At 36.0% G+C, this 14,161-nt stretch overlaps 1 non-coding gene across 1 annotated transcript; it reads left to right on the top strand.

Moving 5' to 3' along the window:
* Positions 1-13,766: 13,766 nt before the first annotated feature.
* On the top strand, positions 13,767-13,868 carry LOC136228251 (small nucleolar RNA R71). Its single transcript, XR_010688579.1, has one exon. It is a non-coding gene; the product is annotated as a small nucleolar RNA R71 (small nucleolar RNA).
* Positions 13,869-14,161: the final 293 nt, after the last annotated feature.

Below are 14,161 nucleotides of genomic sequence, written 5' to 3'. Positions count from 1 at the left end.
CATGAGACGACACCGTATTCCTATATGTACGCCATATACATCTTAAAAGCGGGCCTTTTTCCCTTTAAGCCCTCTTTGCGAAGGAATATCTTCGGTTTAGTCCTCCATATTTCATGGCGGGTGTTATCAGAAGCCTCCCCTAAATGGTCTTTTAAGTTCTTTAGGACTTCTTAGCTTCGTCGCATGCTGATAGCATTTATTGTCTAGCTTTGAATATCTTGTCTTAGCATCTTTCAACACCTTGCTCACATAATATATAGGATATTGATGTCCCTCTTCCTCCCTGATTATGACCGTGCATATCGCTTTCTCTGTAACTGAGACATATAAATAAGGGTCCTCACCTTTAGTTGGTCTACTTATCAGTGGTGGTTTAGACAAGAACTCCTTAATTCCTTCGAAGACTTGTTGGCAATCATCATTCCAATCGAAGGATTTTTGCTTTTTAATCACTTCATAGAAGGGGAGGCATTGTCTACCGGAGCAAGATATGAATCTTCCCAAAGCAATGATCCGCCCGTTCAGGCGCTGAACCTCTCGAAGGTTCTTTGGCGGCTTCATTTCTAATACCGCCTTTAATTTTTCAGGGTTGGCTGTGACTCCTTGGCGATTAATGATATAGCCCAGAAATTTGCCAAATGTGGCACCAAACGTACATTTTTCCGGGTTAAGCTTAATATTATGAATTTTTAATACATCGAGTACCTCTTTGATATCCGCCGCATGTTCCTTCATTGTTTTACTTTTGATGATCATGTCATCAATGTATATGGAGAAGTTATCGCCCTTCTTATCCTCGAAGATTTTGTTCATCATGCGTTGATATGTGGCCCCTGCATTTTTTAAGCCAAAAGGCATCACCTTAAAAAAATATGTCGCCTGATGTGTGATAAATGATGTCTTGATCCTGTCTTCAGGATGCATAGGTATTTGGTGATAGCTGGATTTCACATCTGTGAAAGAGTAGACCTTGTGCCCTGTCGTTCCATCCACCAAGATGTCAATACATGGTAGAGGATAATTATCCTTTGGGCATGCCTTATTTAAGTCTGTGAAGTGATAGGGGTCAAAAACCCCTATCTTTGGGTACGGTTTTAGAACGGTTTTTAGCATTATTTAGTTAATAAGCGAGCAATTCTCGCATTTAAATGCTTTTGTGTGAGTTAGTTACAAATTGGAAATGTTTTATTTACTTTTCGTTGTTTAGGCTCGTTTTATGATCAATTTAGGCAATTACGGCCAAAATAGCATGCATAGTATAATTCCGTTATCTTTTGAAGCTAATTGGTCCGTCAAAAGTCGCACCAAACGAAGCGTTTGCTCAAAATAAGCGATTGGCGGGTCAATTTAGCCTTTGGACTAATGTTATCTGGAGTTTCTGTACATGCGCAGGTATAAGTTCGGACGAAAAAGGCATCGACGGCAGTCGGCAAGCACGCGGGGGTATACCGGGCAAGAATGCTCGACGAGCGGGCCTCTGTAGGCCATGCCTGCTCGCCGAGCAGGCCCCTGGAGACCTACTCACCGAGCAGGCCATGCCTGCTCGCCGAGCAGGCCGACAGAGGCCTGCTCGGGCGAGCAGGATGCCTGCTCGCCAAGCAGCTCGCCCTGCTCGGCGAGCAGACCTGCGGGAATTGGTCAAAAAGACCAATTCCGCCCCCACGATGCCACGACGGACCCCACGACTTCCTACCTGCATAAGGACACGAAAATAGGTCAAAAAGAGGGACGAGCCACGCTTATAAATAGAGTTTTTCCAATGTAAATTAGTATCTTTCATTATTTATAAATTACTTTAGCTTTCCCCTTGTAATTCCTCTCCATCTCCTCCATATCCTTCAAACCTCCGTTGAAGCTCCTTCAAAGATTTTCTCGAGGAATTATCAAGGTTCGTCCTTAAGATTAGGTCGCCGGCTGCAGAGTAAACAGGTTCCCTGAAAGGGATTTTTGTATCTCCTTTTATCTTTCCTTGTTTGTACTCTTTGATACAGTTGTCGAACCTAGCTTATTGTATCTTGTGACATTGTTCTTCGCCTTTAATAATAATTTAGCTCTTATTTTGTTCTATGATTATTTGTCTAATCTCTGTCTTACGCTTTATTCAATTGGTTTAACTCATTCAAAAGCCCCAAAATCTAGTAGACACATATTGCGAGCTGAATCTGACCTAGTCAGAGCCTAGGAGATTGACAACCTCTTAGTTGATTAAGCGCCAATTTACTGAGCCTTAGACCTAGTTTCGGCCTTAGGGAATTGTTGAGCGATTTCCGCAAGTGCACGGTTTCCCTTGTAGTAATAAAAATATCGATCCCACAGGGATACGTTTTTTAACGAAAAACTTATTTTTGAATCTGTTAATTTCGAACTTGTTAGATTTACTATTGAATGTTAATGAAAAGTGAAATTTGTCTAATTGAATTTAGGAAAAATAATTGTTTAATTGAGTTTGTGGACTTTGAGTATTTGAAAATGCTAGAATAAGATTTTATATTAGAATATATCGATCGTTAGAAAAGTTTTCTGATTTAGGGATGAATTTTACAAAACAGGAACATTTAGAACTTTTAGAAAAACAAATAAATGTATTCGTTTGCATTGAGCAAAGAAAACAACTTAAACTTTGTATTAATTATGATGATGAAATAAATGACGGAACCTCTAATTAATTGGCTTTGAACGTGGCAAAACCCTTTAGCCGGCATAATGCCCTTAACCAAATTAAAACTCTACCGAGATAATAATTTGCCTAAGTGTTCAACAAAGTTTCATTGTAATGATTTTGAATTAACTACGTTTTAATGAAAACACCAGCAATCACTTTAGTGGGTTGGTTACCATAAGTGCTGCATAACGATTTATCGAATAGAACAAACTTTATTAGATGAAATATAAATTGATACAAGTTTACAGAGAACATGGAGCATCAAGTTCTTCGAGGGCGTGCAAGTGAACGGCTGATCAGTCCTTTCCTTGGGTTTCCTTAGAGGTTGTCAGGCTCAGGGGCGAACACTCTACTCAATCTTCTCGCTGTAACTTCGTAATAGGGATTCGGTCGGCCTCTACCAAAATGCAAACTAAAACTGGAACAATGTCTAAACGCTACTGTGTTTGTAATTAAACTATAAACAATATGTGTACCTCATCTTGTTTTGTACAGAATCTAATTTCTAACTCTCGAATTGTTTTTACTTAGAACTTATACATTAGTTCTACGCTCTGATTCTATATCTATATTACATAACATTACATCGCATTTTTCTCAACATCAACTCTTTATTTATAGATGTTGAAGGGTTGTGATTGAAGTGATATGTCCTTTTGTGAAAAGACGTATTCGTTGGTAAAGAGTCGTGTCCGTTGTTAAGAATTGTGTTCTTTGTGAAGAGTCATTTCTATCCACCCGAACGAACGCGTTTCTTGATTTTCAACATGTGTTCATTGCACCTTTGGCAGAATTCTGCACTTACCGAGAATGGGGATCCTCGGCCGTGAATGGGGGAACATCAAGTTAAGCTTTGGACGAAGGGAGGAAGTAGCTGAAGGACGCGTGTCGCGGCCGTGGGTGGTGGATTCGCGGTCGCGGCACGGTGCGTTTTTTCACTTCTTTGCTCTCGTTCGTGTCCTTGACTTGGCGCTTTTGATTTACGTCGTCTTTGACTCCTTTTGTAGGGTTTTTCTTCTGTTTTTGATCCTTTTTCGTTCCTATTTGGATTTTACCAAATATTTAGGTACCTTGCAAGAAAGAAAGATATTCGAGAGTAAAAGTAATCTAAACAGATATAAATAACACAAATTTGTAATAAAAATGATGTAAATATTAATGATATTTTAGGTATATTTTGGGCTTAACAAATCTCCACACTTAATCTTTTGCTAGTCCCGAGCAAAATTTCACTGAATTTATTCCTTAACTAATCTCTTTATGAAAATAAAACATATATCTTTGTGTTTACCTTTTAAATTAGTTAAGCCGAAAATACTAACTTCGCATGGCAAATTTATACGCAAAATATCAAACTAACTTAGTATAAATACGATATATCATTCGTCTTGTATTTCAATGTTTAAATTGAAGTATTCGGGACGATGTAAGCACACATGTTATTGAGTCTTTCATCTCAAGGCATTTCAAAGCACCAAATTTCCTTTCCCAAACTTGAATTATTATATATGATTTATTAAGTTTAATTTATTTGCTTAGTTACGCCCGTGATAAGGGTGGTCTCGACCGTAACTTTATATGCATTTTATTTGTGTTCGCTTAAGAAGTATCGACCATGCCATGGGTGGACGCAATCGTTACTTTAAACTTTAAACACGCTTAATTTTTCTTATTTAAACGTTCCTTCCATACCTCGATTGTGATAAGGGTGGTCGCAATCGTGGCCAAAAGCACGCTTTTATTTATTTATTTCTTCCCTTTCATACCTCGACTGTGATAAGGTTGGTCTCAATCGTGGCCAAAAGTTAAGAATATGATTTTTTTTCTTTGATTATGAATTATAAATTGTAACTTGGGAAAAAGAAAGTTAGCACATTCATCCTATATTGACTTAAAATTCAACATGTATTATGGCTATAGTTTCCTTAAAAACTTCAATTGGTGTTAATGTAAGACAAAATCAAAACCGAGCTAAAAAATTGTTAGTTCAATTTAATGCCTATAAACCTAATTGAAAATTTAAAATAAGATCTATTGTATCATGAATTTCATGATATAAAATAGAGATTAAAATTAAAGAATTTATTACTTAAATACATTCACTCGAAACAATTTTTACTTAAAATCGTGTCGAAGATTTGAAAAATTTTTTTTTTGAAAAATATTACCCGTATAGAAATATATTCTTTCTATCGATAATGATAACCTAAAAATAATCATAAAAAATTTTTAACTTATGATTAATTTATAAATGTATAAAAATGTTAAATTTGTAAAAGTGTTGCAATATACGTTGCATTTGTATTTGTGAAAACAAGTGTTGCATAAAATAAAATAAAAAAATTTGTTTTGTTGCATTCATTCGTTTGTATAACATGATATATGTATATATCTCCTCCCACACTGAAATTGGACCATGTCCTCATTGGTGTAAAATTGAGATAAAACATTAAAAATAAAACATACGAAAATAAAAGAAAGATTAGCAAAGAAAAACATTCAACATAAAATTAAATTGGAATTGTACGAAACATAATAAATAGAAATGGATGAAACTGAAATTAAAACAATAAAATAAGAAAATGAAAGATAAAACCTAAACATTCGGCGGGGAATCCGGAGGTGTTGGTGAAGTTTCCACATTTCGGCGACGGAAAAATGAAAGCATCCGATGCCGAGTCGATCTATGCTCACGCCTCAAAGTATTGAGGTGGTCATTCATCACCATGTTGTTCTCCACCAAATCATCAATTCTTAAATTCATTTGTCTATTATTTGCATTGATTTGGTTCAAAATACTCCTTAAATCCACTGGATCATCATCGCGAGTTGCTTGGGCTTGCGGTGCATCGTCCGCTCCTTCCTCCGCACCTCCTTCTTCGGTACCTACATTTTGGGAACTAGAAATACCTCCACCCATAGTGCCACGAAGATGTGCAATACGGGAAGCATAAGAAATAAAAATGGGAGGAACCGCAGAAACCAATAAATGAGCCCGCTCAAGAGCCGCAATGTCCAAAACCGGAACATACCCATGGTAGGTGGACATGTCATAAGTTGCCAATTCATCCCGTGCTCCCAAAACAATAGCGGTGATTAAATTACCGAGAGGGACTTGATTGGTATGAGCCCTCGAAGCACGATACAAATTGTCAAATATCATTCCAATGCTATCAACCTTTAAACCTTTGAATAAACAATCCCAAACAAACAAATCCCGAACTTGAATCTTCGAACTCTCAACACGACCAAATAGTGAAAAACTCAAATATTTGTGAAAGAAGAACACACAATTGTCCTTAATCAATTTTCTTGAAGTGTTTTTAGAGTCGAAAGAAGTTTGATCCGAAAGAGTTTGCCAAAAAGAGTTATTGTCGAAATCCTTAGGCTTATCATAAAAATCACTAGTAGGGAAACCAAACATATTCCCCATTAGCCTCATAATCTATGGTATAGGTAGTACCATTATTCCTAAAAGAAATTTCCGTTTTCTTTTTGTTCATCTTCAAAGTAACCAAAAACTCAACCACATAATCTGTAATTTGGGGAAAACGCATAGAAGCAAAAGTTGCCCACCCCAAAGTCTCAATAAAAGTATCAATTTGAGTAGCGAAGTTCAACTTCCTTACCGAATCAAAGTCAAGAAACTGCATGTCCACGAACTTACGAGTGGCGTTTGAAAAATGCTTGAAACGTCCAACTTCTTCCTCGGAATGAATATCGAAATAAGCCCCGCAACCAACACGAAGGCGATTAGCCTCGGTGACAGCCGGCTTGTGTCCAACACGCTTTGCTCTAGGCATGGTTATGGTGGTTAGGGTTAGAAAAATAAAAGATGAAAAGAGAAAAGCTTGAGGTTGAAGATGAAGTAGAAGTTGTATTGAGTCTTGAATTTGAAAGGTGTAGGTGATTGAAAAGGGTAATGAATAAATTGGGAAGAGTAAAAGTAAGGTATTGGGAAGAGGTTAGAGTAAGGGATTGGTTAAAATTGGAGGTGATGTGAGGTTTGTGTAAGTAATAGGGATATATAGGGTTGAATAGGAAGAGTAATAGTTAGATTAGGAATAGGAATAGGAATAGGCTGAAAATAGGCAAAAATCCGGACTGATGAGTGCCTTAACCACGCGTGTCGCGACCGAGGACGCACATCCGCGATCGCGGCACGCGTTTTTCAGAGAATTTTTCTCCGAATTTCTGTGTGCTGCTTGCTGAAGTTACCGAGAATCTGCCATTCTCGGCCGCGGATCAGCCCCTGGTCACCCAAATTCTGCAGATTAACTCCATTTTGTGTATTTCCTTGATAAATTTTATCCTGAACTCCTTGAAAATGTAATCTGTACTTAAAAACATAAGTGTAAAACATTAAATGATAAGGAAAACCAAAGGTTTATCCTTATTAATGGAAAAATAAACGTAAATGCTTTAATTAATGTATGTAAGTTAAGAATATTAAAGGTTTTGAACTAAAATTAATTGAAGCATTTATGTTTGTTCAATAATGTAAGTTAAATGAATCTTTATTTAAGGAATTAAAACTTAGTTATTAACATTTAACTAGTCATGAATTTACTAAAGTTTCATTTAATAGATTCATTAGTGTAGAATAATGAAAATAATGATAGTTTAACCATATAATCAAAATCAGGATATAATGCAAAAGAGAAATTTTTATTTATTGGAAATATGTACAACATATATACAAACAAAACAAACAAAGCTATGCTATAAATTCGTCCCTTTCAATCGGGATTTCCTTAGCCCTATAGCGGTCTATTTTCATTTGCACGAAAGCTTGACGTTCTGGTGCAGAAAGAAAATGTGGGCCTGATCGAAATACTCGTTTCACTAGACCTTCATATTCTAAAAATTCATAGTCTAGCGTCGGAAAAGATTCAGCATCACTCCAAGGAACAGAAATACTTCCCTTGGTCCCTAGAATTATTCCACATATGATATTCCCGAATCCAACCTTCTTAGCCTTGGATCTAGACGCGGCAACAAGACCCTCCATCAGAATCTTTGAAGAATCAACCATGTTGCCTTGAAATATATCTCCAAGAACATAAAGATCAGTGTCTTTGACCACTCTACTGAATGTGCGACCGAACAGGTTGTGACTCAGAAATTTATGCAAATACAGCATAGAGTTGGAGTGAAAAGACTGATTATAGGCGAGTTTAGGATTGAAATGCTAGAATCCGGTGAGCATTCTCCAAATATCAGTGGATGTCATGTCTCTTCCAGGATGACGTTTGATAGTATCCTTTAAGGGAAAACCAAACCAAGCATGCAATTTAGGATATCCAAAAGTAAAGGTTTTGCCATCGCGACGAAAGCTAAGACGCACCCGACGCTTGTTAACAAAACGAACCGTACAGAAGAATTCGAATATCCAGTCTCCAATTATAGGAAACTTCATATCAACGAATTTGGTCCATCCTAAACGTTCCATATAGCGACTCATATCGTCTCTAATTCCTAGTTGATCGTTAAGAAAGTCATCCATGTATAACATTCCTACAAAGAATGTATATCGATGCCTCAAGAAGCGCCTTCCCTCATCATGATTGAAGATAGGAAAGTTACATCCATAGCGCTCTGATATGTCAGTACGTTTATTGCGTGAAGCAACAACTTTCTTAGATGGTGTGGTTTTAGAAGTCATGGTGTTTGGAATGAGTAAGGAAGAAAAAGGTTCTGAACTTAGTTTCTGGTTTGATGAATTGTAAGAATATCAGAGAATTGTTCTGACAGAGATGAAAAGAATGTAACAGAAAACTAAACCTCTAGAACCTATTTATAAAATCCTAGGATGAAAAGAGGTGTTGTTTTGAAGTGAAAAGGCATAAAATCAGACCTCTTAAAAATGAAGAAACTCAATTTTTCGTTTCTGAAAAGTTGTGTCTGCTGGAAGATGAAGAACACAGGTCTGATTTCTGCAGAAATTCACCGTGTCGCGACCGAGGATTCTGAGCCGCGGTCGCGACGCGCTGATTTCCTTGCGGAAATCAGGCGTCAAAACCTCTATTTTCTGATCCTCTACCGAGAATCCCTATCCTCGGTAAGTTCAGAATTTTCCTGTCTATTTGAAAATCAATTGAAATCAGAATTCTCAACTGAGAATCCCAAATCCTCTGTAAGTTCAGAACTTCCCTAGCTAACTAGAAATACCCAAATTCTCAACTGAGAATTTTAAATTCTCTATAAGTTCAGAAAATTCCTTATCTTTTTAAGAATTCTAAATATGTGAATTCTCAACTGAGAATTCCAAAATCTCAACTGAGAATCACTAAATTTCTTCTAACTCACATTAAATCCCTAAAATTTAATTAAAATCACGACTTGAATATATTTTTTATGTATCTAAAATTCTAACATAAAGTGATATAATTTAAAACAAAATAAAAAAAATAAAAAAAAAAATAAAAAATAAACTATGTGTAGAAAAACGAAATGATTTATATGTCAGGTAATCTTGTTACGAAATCAGTTCCTATTTCAGAAATATTTTCGTAATAAATTTTACATCGATTACCATTAACTTTGAAACGATTGCCGTTAGTTTCCTCAAGTTCTAAAGAACCATAGTCGAATGTTTTGACGACTAAATACGGTCCTGTCCATCTGGACTTAAGTTTTCCTGGAAATACGAAGCCGTGAATTAAATAACAGCACCTTATCTCCAACATTAAAGTGTTTGACTTTGATCTTGGCATCGTGCCATTTTTGCACTCTTTCTTTATAAATCCTCGCATTTTCATACGATAGATGACGTAACTCATCTAACTCATTTAAATTGAGCAAACGTTTCTTTCCTGCTTGTTGTAAATCAAAATTAAGTTTTCTAATAGCCCAATAGGCTTTATGTTCTAATTCGACTGGCAAATGACATGCCTTTCCATACACCAAACAGTATGGAGTCATTCCTATTGGTGATTTAAATGCAGTACGGTATGCCCATAACGCATTATTGAGTTTTTGTGACCAATCTTTTCTTGATGATGAAACAGTTTTCTCTAGAATCCATTTGAGTTCTCTATTTGAGATCTCCGCCTGACCATTTGACTGAGGATGGTATGGCGTTGACACGCGGTGGCGTACTCCATACCTTTTCATAAGTATATCAAAATTTCGATTCATGAAATGGGTACCGCCATCACTAACAACGACTCTAGGACAACCAAATCTACAAAATATATCGTCAAGAAAATTAACAACTACTTTAGAATCATTCGTAGGGGTTGCAATTGCTTCAACCCACTTCGAAACATAATCAACGGCTACTAATATGTAAGTTTTACCATTGGAAGGCGGAAAAGGTCCCATGAAATCTATTCCCCACATGTCGAAGATTTCAACTTCCAATATGTTTGTGAGGGGCATCTCATCTTTCCTTCCTAAATTTCCTGTTCTTTGGCATTTATCACAACGAGTGATAAATGAACCAACGTCTTTAAATATCGTAGGCCAAAAGAAACCACATTCAAATATTCTAGCTACCGTTTTATTAACTCCATTATGTCCTCCGTATGAGCTGGAATGACATTTCGATATTATAGATTCATATTCATTTTCTCCAACGCATCTCCTAATTATCCCGTCACCACATGATTTGAATAAAAAGGGATCTTCCCAAAAATACTGTTTAATGTCGAAGAAAAATTTCCTCCTTTGTTGGAAAGATAATCCTTCCGGAACAATATCGGTTGCAAGATAATTAGCAATATCTGCATACCATGGTGACATGACACTTTCTACTTGATAGAGATGTTCATCGGGGAAATCATCTCGTATACCGATAGTTTCACCTATAGGACCGTTTTCATCTTCTAGTCTTGATAGATGATCGGCGATAAGGTTTTCTACTCCCTTTTTGTCTTTAATTTCTATATCAAATTCTTGTAACAACAAAACCCATCTAATCAGACGCGGTTTTGCATCTTTCTTAGCAAATAGATAACGTAAAGCTGCGTGATCTGTATAAATAATAACTTTAGATCCTAACAAGTATGACCTAAACTTATCACATGCAAATACTACGGCTAACATCTCTTTTTCTGTTGTTGTGTAATTTAACTGTGCACCGGACAATGTGTGACTTGCATAATATATAACATGTAATCTTTTATCATTTCTTTGACCTAAAACACATCCTACAGCTAGGTCACTTGCATCACACATGATTTCAAAAGGCAAATCCCAATCGGGTTTAGCAATTATGGGTTCACTGACTAAGGCTGTTTTCAATGTTTCGAAAGCTTTAATGCAATCTTCATTAAAATCTAAGGTTGAATCCTTCATAAGCAAATTAGTAAGTGGTTTGGAAATCACAGAAAAGTTTTTTATAAATCGTCTGTAAAAACCTGCATGTCCTAGAAATGATCTTACTCCCTTGACAGTTGTTGGTGGGGGTAATTTTTCTATTACTGAAGTTTTTGCTCTATCCACTTCTAATCCTTTTTCAGATATTTTATGACCTAAAACAATTCCTTCGTCAACCATGAAATGACATTTTTCCCAATTTAATACTAAATTCGTTTCTTCGCATATAGAAAGAACTTTATCTAAGTTTTTTAAACATGCATCAAAAGAATCTCCATAAACTGAAAAATCATCCATAAATACTTCCATGATATCTTCAATGAAATCATTAAAAATTGCAGTCATACAACGTTGAAAAGTTGCTGGTGCATTACATAGACCAAAAGGCATTCTCCTATATGCAAATGTTCCATAAGGACATGTGAAGGTTGTTTTATCTTGGTCATCCGGGTAAATATATATTTGAAAGAATCCGGAATAACCATCAAGAAAACAATAAAATGCATGACCGGATATCCTTTCGATCATTTGATCAATGAAAGGTAAAGGAAAATGATCTTTCCTAGTTGCCTTATTTAGGTTCCTATAATCTATACAAACCCTCCAACCAGTGGTGGTTCGCGCAGGTATTAATTCACCTTCATCATTCCTTACTACAGTTATGCCTCCCTTTTTGGGTACACAATGGATTGGACTAACCCATTCACTATCCGAAATAGGATAAATGATTTCATTGTCTAAAAGTTTAGTAATCTCATTTTTGACTACTTCTTTCATATTCGGATTTAAATGTCTTTGTCTATCCGCTTTAGGTGGCTTATCTTCTTCTAAGTGAATCCTATGCATTACAATACTAGGATTAATTCCTTTTAAATCTGAAATCTGCCATCCCATACTTCCTATTCTATTTCTAACAACTTCTTTCAATTTTTCTTCTTGATTTTCTGTTAATTTGTTAGAGATGATTATAGGTAGAGTATCACTTCCGCCTAGGAAAGTGTATCTCAGATGGTTTGGTAATTCTTTAAGTTCTAATTTAGGTGGAACTACTACTGAAGGCGGAACTGGTCCATCTTCTCGAATCAAAGGCTCTGGGTCCTTATCTTCTAATTCTTCACCCATTATAGGTTCTATTATTTCTTCTCTTTGAACAATGTCATTAACACATTCTTCAACTAAATCAAGTTTCATACAGGCGAAATCCTCCATAGGATATTTCATTGCTTGATTCATATCGAACTCGATCTTATCGTCACCTATTCTTAAAACTACTTTTCCTTCCGACACATCAACTAGAGCACGTCCCGTGTTCATGAACGGTCTACCAAAGATTAGCGGACAATTAGCATCATAAGCAAAATCTAAGATAACAAAATCAGTAGGAAAAATAAACTTGTCAACTTTTACTAAAACGTCCTCAATTATACCATATGGTCTTTTAGTGGATTGATCCGCTAATTGCAAAACCATATTGGTACGTTTGATGTCTTCTTCTAAACCTAATTTTTCAAAAATAGACAATGGCATCAAGTTTATACTAGCTCCTAAATCACAAAGACAACTTGGGAATTCCATATTTCCCAATTTACACGGAATGGTAAAGCATCCGGGATCTTTGAGTTTAGTAGGTAATTTGCTTGATACTATCGAACTACAATCTTCAGTAAGTGAAATGGATGAAATTCCTTCCCAACTAATCTTTTTTGAAATTAAATCTTTCAAGAATTTTCCATAGTTAGGAATTTGCGTAATTGCATCCATGAATGTTAAATTTATATGCAAATTTTTAAGTTTATCTAAAAATGATAAAAGTTGTTTATCATGGTCCTTATTTCGGACCTTGTGTGGAAAAGGTGGCTTTGGTACAAAAGGTTTCGTACTAGAGTCAATTGGTGTATCTTTTTGTTTTAATGTATCTTCTTTGGATTTTAGTAAATCATTTCCAGGTAAAGTTGAATTTCCGGGCATTTCCGGACCTAAGTAGTTTTTCCCTGAGCGAAGAGTGATAGCCTTAACATGCTCTTTCGGATTTTTTTCCGTTTGGCTGGGAAGACTTCCCTCTTTGCGGGATGGAATTGATTTAGCAAGTTGTCCAATTTGAACCTCCAAATTATGGATGCTAGATGATTGGTTTTTGATAAGCTGATCGAATTTACTTTCGATCCGTTTAAAACCATCGTCTTGATTACTTACCTTTCCATTCATAGCATCTATAAATTTGTCGATTTTTGAAGATAAAGTGCTAATCGTATCTCTTGTTTGATTTTGATAATTATTTACACGATATTGATTAGCATTTGCATTATTATTATTACTACTATCTTTCCAGTTAAAGTTAGGATGATTTCTCCATCCAGGATTATAAGTATTAGAATAAGGATTAGTAGTTTGGTTTTGTCCTTGGACAAAATTTACCTGTTCTATCTCATTCATACCTTCGTAATCAATGTCTGTCTGGATCGGATTACCATTAGGATCGCACGGTGCCATAAACCTATCAACTTTGTGCGATAAGGCAGAAAATTGGGCTTGTAACATCGCAACTGGATCAAGATTCATTATACCTTTAACCGATGATGTACCTGAGGATGATGGTTTCGCCATTGGTATATGTCCACGCTCTGCGGGCCACATACTACTGTTGATTGCCATTTCCTCCAAAAGTTCTCTTGCTTAGACGAACGTCTTCTTCATAAATAACCCTCCAGACATAGCATCTAATGAACCTCTAGTCGTAGGATTTAATCCATTATAGAATGTCTGCATTAAAAGTGCATCTGGCAATTGGTGGTGTGGGCATAAACGTTGAAGTTCTTTAAAACGTTCCCAAGCTTCATAAAGAGTTTCATTATCATTTTGGGTAAAAGATTTCAATTCTTTGATGACTCTTGCGGTTTTTGCTAAAGGAAAATATTTTGATAAAAACGCTTGGGCTAATTGGTCCCAAGTTTCAAATGTTGCAGCAGGCATAGAAGTTAACCAAATTTTTGCCTTATCCTTCAAAGTGAAAGGAAAGAGGCGAAGTTTGATTGCTTCGGCTGTTACATCAGTAATTTTAAAAGTATCACAAATTTCTAAGAAATTTGTCAAATGGGCATTAGGGTTTTCGTTAGGTAGTCCATAAAACGTTACGTTGTTTTGCAACATATTAAGCAAAGCAGGCTTAATTTCAAATTG

This window comes from Euphorbia lathyris, chromosome 4 (genome assembly GCF_963576675.1).
Source record: "Euphorbia lathyris chromosome 4, ddEupLath1.1, whole genome shotgun sequence".
In the NCBI taxonomy this organism is placed as follows: Eukaryota; Viridiplantae; Streptophyta; class Magnoliopsida; order Malpighiales; family Euphorbiaceae; genus Euphorbia; species Euphorbia lathyris.
The sequence above is the reverse complement of the archived record's forward strand: the minus strand, read 5'-3'. Positions and strand labels throughout refer to the sequence as shown.